Source organism: Ictidomys tridecemlineatus, chromosome 10 (genome assembly GCF_052094955.1).
Source record: "Ictidomys tridecemlineatus isolate mIctTri1 chromosome 10, mIctTri1.hap1, whole genome shotgun sequence".
In the NCBI taxonomy this organism is placed as follows: Eukaryota; Metazoa; Chordata; class Mammalia; order Rodentia; family Sciuridae; genus Ictidomys; species Ictidomys tridecemlineatus.
The window spans coordinates 66,832,268-66,838,382 of NC_135486.1; positions in this window are offsets into that span (position 1 = coordinate 66,832,268).

A 6,115-nucleotide genomic window follows, 5' to 3' on the forward strand; every position below is an offset into this window, starting at 1 on the left:
TGATTTTGGTTTTGCACATTTTCCATCTGTGTTTTCCTGTCCTAGTGCCTTATCCAAGATTCCACATTGCATTTAGTTGTCATGTTTCCGAAGTCTCCTCCAGTCTCCGACAGTTTCTCTTTTTATTTTTCATAACCTTGACAGTTTTGAAGAGTATTGCTCTTCTATTTTGTATGAAGTCAATCACTTTGGATTTCTTTGATATTTTTCTCACGTCTGCATTGGGGTTATGGATTTTTGAGAGTACTGTGTGCTTGCTACAGGGGTGCGTCCTACTGACATGACTTACCACTGATGATACCAACCTTGGTTAATGTGATATCAACCAGGTCTCTCCACTGAAAGATTACTAATTTTCCTTTTCATATTCTGTTCTTTGTAAATAATTCAGTAAGTCTAGCCCATTCTCAGGAAGGGAAGTAGGGGACGGATTCAGCTCCACCTTCTAGAGGAGGGGATTGTCTCCTTATTGTATTGGAAATCTTTTCTAAGGAAGAGCTCTCTCTTCTCCTCTCACCCTTTATTTAATCAATCACTTACTTATATCAGTATTGGATGTGTGTATTTATATTGTACTTTGAGTCATGATATGATACTACATTATTTTTGGTGCTTCTCAAATTGTTCCAGCATTGGCCATTGGAAACTCCTTCAGGCTGGCTTCTCTATCCCTGGACATACCCCCAACATTAAGTGCATGTGTGTTTTAATGCTTTCTATCTTCTGGTATAGTAAGGTATTCTAGGGTCGTCTTCATTTTTCCTTGTGACTGCTTTTGAATCAGTCAATTAACCAAAGAATCATTGGTAAATGCCATTTTCCCTTTACTGAAGAATGATATTTAGAAACCAAAATCCAGGTGCTTGTGTGCTTATTGTTAAAGAAAAACCAGTTTCCCCCCTGCTATACCCTCACACTCAGTGCCGACATTTCTGTGACCAGATGTGCAGTCCTTTTCCTCCACACCAAGCAGTTCTCCAGCGGACATCAACTGGGTTTGTTTAATTCAGTTCTGATACTATCCAGCTGGATATAATTCCTGGAAATATTGAGTTGGATCATTTGCTAGGAAGGCTTATAGAATTTAGGGAATTATGTTACCTAAGCTTACTGGTTTATTATAAAGATATTACAAAGGATACAGCCAGAGAAGAGGTAGCAGGGTGAGGTCTGAAAGGAGCCTGAGTCCAGGAGCTTCTGTGCCTGTGGAGCTGAGGCACACCCCATGCTAGCACTCGGATGCATTCACCAACCCGGAAATTCACCAAATCTCATTGCCCAAGAGTTTTAGTAGAGCTTGACCTCCAGCCACCTACCCCACTTTCCTGGAGGTTGGAAGTACCAATCCCCTGATTCTGTAATCCCTTGGTGCTTCTGGGGACCAGCTCCAGCCTAAGGCTATGGAAGGATTTAACTCCATGTCATGTCATTAGTACAGACCCACCTGTGATTGAAAGGGGTTAATATAAATAATTATGGGTACTCCAATCACTTAGAAAATTCTGAGAGTCTTAGAGACTTTGTACAAGAACCAAATATTATAACAAAAGGCATTCTACCACCTTTAACACTCAGGAAATTATAAGAAATTTAGAATCTCTATGTCAGGAATGCGGACACAGACCCATAAGATATATATGTATGATTCTATATACATATCTATCATCTATTAATTAAATGTGAATTTAAATAGATGTCTCGACTCCAATGCATTACTACAGGGTATATTCCAAGGTTATTCTCTTGTTTGTTTGTAACTTTTTTCTCTGGTATTAAGAGATCCAGCTCCAATACATACCATTTATTTACTTATTTGTTCAACTCTAGTACAGATGTAAAGTATATTCAGGATTATAAACTCTCATTGTTTTGAACAAATATAAAGACTAGAGTTTAATGTTTATGTACATTTATTTTTCTCTTTCACATTCAGTAAAAATACCAAAGTTTAGTATTTAGTATTAGTATTTAGTCAGTGTCTATTTCTTACCTGCTTTCTATAATGAGTTTGCATACCTTTAGAATTCTGCTGGATTTATTTATCAGATTCTATCTCCATTTTGGAATTTTATTTTAAATTTGCATTTATCTATCTATTTATTTATTAAATATATATTTTTTAGTTGTTGATGGATTTTATTGTCTTTATTTTTATGTGGTGTTGAGAATCGAACCCAGTGCCTCATGCATGCTAGGTGAGCACACTACCACTGAGCCACAACCCCAGCCCCTAAATTTGCATTTATTGAGGTTCACTTTTCATGTTATAAAGTTCTATGGGTTTCTACAAATGCATAGAGTCATACGTCCAACACCCCAGTAATAACAGTTCCATCATCCTAAAAATTCCCAAGTTTATAGTCTCCATCTCCCAGTAATCACTCTTCTGTATTTTTCCCTCATGATTTTGCCTTTTCCAGTTTGTCATGTCATTGGAATTACACAAAACACAAGCTTTGGGTGTGACATCTTTCACTTAGGAAAGTACAGTTAAGATTTATCTTTTTTTTTTTTTTTTTGGTCTCTGATACACAGGTCTGGCATAGTTCCAAGTGCTTCTTATATTAATATCATTTAATCCTCATTGACAATTTTCATTTAATCCTATGAAGGAGGATTAATTATAGCCATTATCTTAATATCATAGATAAGAAAACTGACAAAGAAAGGTTAGGTAAGTATCTCATTGTGTAAATGTAAATGTTGTTTATCCATTTATCTGTTGAAGGGCATCTTGGTTGTTTCCAGACTTTGGTAATTTTGAATAAAGATGATATAAATATTTGTATGTTTTTGTGCTTTCATTTTTTTCTCAGTTCACATAGAGTTCTGGATAGTATAACTCTATGTTTAACTTTAAAAGAAACTTTCAAAAAATCTTCTAAGGTGACTGTATTATCTTGCATTTGTATCAGTGATGAATGAGAATTTATGTTGTTTTTCACTCTGTAGCATTTGGTGTTATTTTCCCCCTTTGAACTGTAGTCATTGTAATAGTTACGTAGCAGTATCTCATTCTGGTTTCAATTTGCATATTGGTCTAATGACAAATGATGTTGATCATCATTTCATATGCCTATTTGCTATTTATATATTTTCTTTGGCAAATTTTTTATTCAGATATCTTGTCCATTTTTATTACATTTTATCCAGGATTTGGAACAAAATAAATATGTCTGCTCTTATCACTTCTATTCAACATTGTACTCTAGGTTCTTAGAAATTAGCCAAGAAAAATAAGTAAAGAACATTCATATTGGAAAGGTAGACATAAAATGATTTCTGTTTACAGAGATGTGACCATATAGATAGAAAATATAGACACATTTTAAAAAAATCATATAATTTTTTTTTGGCATCAGGAGCCCAGGGTTGCTTAACCACTAACCCCCATCTCCAGCTCATTTTATTTTTTAATCTGAGACAGGGTGTCACTATTTGCTTAGGGCCTCACTAAGTTGCTGAGGCTAGCTTTGTACCTCTCAGCCCCCCAAGTCACTGGAATCACAGGCATGTGATAGAAAATATTCAGGAAGCTAAACAAAGAAACTGTTACAGCAAGTTCAGGATACAAGATAAGTATGCAAAATTTTATTGTATTTATATAAACTTGCATTGGACTATCAAAAAATTAAATTAAGAAAACAATTCCATTTGTAGTAGCTTCAAAAATACTGCTACAGAACAAATTTAATAAAATAAATGTAAGACATTGAAAACTATAAAGTATTGCTGACAGAAGCTAAAGAACAACCAAATAAAAGACATACCATGTTCATGGGTTGGAGAAACTAGTATTGTTAAGAAGGCAACACTACTACAAATTGATGAATAAATTCAATGCAATCTGTACCAATATCCTAGCTGGCCTGTTTGCAAAATTTGGTGAGCCAATTTTAAAGTTTCTATGCAATTACAAGGGATCCAGAAAAGTAAAAATATTTTCAAAAAACAAAAACAGAATTGGAGTACTCAGACTTTCTGTTCTCAAAGGTTACTAAAATGCTACAGTAATAAAAATAGTGATACTGGTGTAAGAATTGAGAGAGACATCAATATAATACAACTGAAAGAACAGAAATAATTTCTTACATTTACAGTCCATTGATTTTTAACAAAGATGTCAAGGCACTTCAGTGGGGAATGAAGATGGACCCCATCCTCATTTCATAAACAAAAGGTGATCTTAAAATGATTATAAATATAAAAGATAATACTGTGAAACTCTTTGAAAGAGACATAAACATAGAAGTAAATATTCTTGACCTTAGGTTAGGCAATAATTCTTTAGATATGACAGAAAAAGCAGAAGAAAGAAAGAATAAAAACAAATTGGATTTTGCCAAAGTTAAATATTTTCATGCTTCAAAGGACATTATCAAGAAAGTGAAATAGCAATGCACAAATTGGTTTTGTCATATATCTAGTAGAGGAGTAGTATCCAGTATATATAAAGAAATCTTGTAAATCAATAATGAAAGAACAAATAACAAAAAAATGGTCAAAAGATGTGAATAGATAGTTTTATAAAAAAGAATAGAAGAAGCAAATAAACACACAAAATGCTCAATATAATTAGTCATTAGGGAACTGCAAATCAAAACACGAGACACCATTTTATACCCAGTAGATGTTGACAGGGACGTAGAGAAAGTGGAATGCTCATGCCTTGCTGATGGAAGTTTAAAATAATGCAACCACTTTGGAAAACTTTGCAGTTTCTTGAAATGCTAAGAATAGGATCACCATTGGACCTGGAAGTTCCACTCCTAGGTGTATGCCTGAGAGAAAGGAAAACACATGACCTTATAAAAGCTTGCAAAAGAACGTTTTTATAGCATTATTTGTGATTTTCAAAAAGTGGGAATAGCCAGTCCATCAACTGATGGATGAGAGAATAAAATATGTTATATACATCCAAAAGGAAGGTTATTGAGAAATAAAAAGGAATGAAGTACTGATACATTCTACAACATGGATGGATTCTAGAGTGTTCTGACATACTTAGTAGTACCACACACAAAGATCATATATTGTAAGATCCCGAGTATATGAAATGTCTAGAACAGGCAAAGCAAACACAAGGTAGATCTGAGGTGACTGGGGCCTGGGGAAATTTGGCACTAGAGAGGGACAGCTGATAATACAGCATTTCTCCTTGGATAATAATATGTTCTGGGTTTGGAGAGTGTGAGGGTTCGTGTCTGTGTGCTTCCCCTGCCACAAGCCGGGATTTTAAGCCTTGCGTTTGCCACTTCACACACATTGACTTTCTGAGTTTGGGAGATTTAATATAAGGATAGCAAGTTGTAGACTAGAATTGGGGAAAGGAGAGAGCAGGGTGGCTGTCACTTCCCTGATTAGGCTGAGGTTCCCCAAGGGGAGAGACTATATGTGCTATAAACGTGAATTGAGTCCCTCCTTTGTGCCCTGTCTTTTGTCTGGGCAGGCATTTGTTGCAGATTCTTGGTACTAATTTTGGATTTAACAGCCTTGAATCATGAGCAGTCCTCTCCTGCGACAGCTGCAGACCAGGTGGTCTTCTCTGTGGAAAAGTCGCAGGCTCTAGGACAATGGAGCTATGTCTATTTTATTGTTCTCCTTGCATAGCTTTCTCCTTCAGTGCTCAATAAAAGTTCTTTGATGACAATGAAGAGGGTAGTTTTGCACTTCTTAGAACGTGGAGAAGTGCCACTTCACCACGCCGCTGATAAAGATCAGGAATGGGGCTGGGGATGTGGCTCAAGCGGTAGCGCGCTCACGCTCACCTGGCATGCATGCGGCCCAGGTTCGATCCCCAGCACCACATACAAACAAAGATGTTGTGTCTGCCAAATAAATATTAAAAAAAATTCTCTCTCTCTCACTCTCTCTCTCTCTCCCTCTCTCACTCTATCTTTAAAAAAAAAAAAAAAAAAGATCAGGAATGATGCAGCTACTGGCATTGGCCTCGCTTGCTCGGCCAGGGCAGCCAACCTGCTTAGGATGGGTTATGTCATGATGGAATCTTTGTCTTTAATTTTATTGCAACTTGAACTTTTATTAGTTTTTGCTCTTCCCACTAATGCAGGACTCCAACTCCTTTTCAAATTTCCTGGTGTACTCAGGTTCTCTA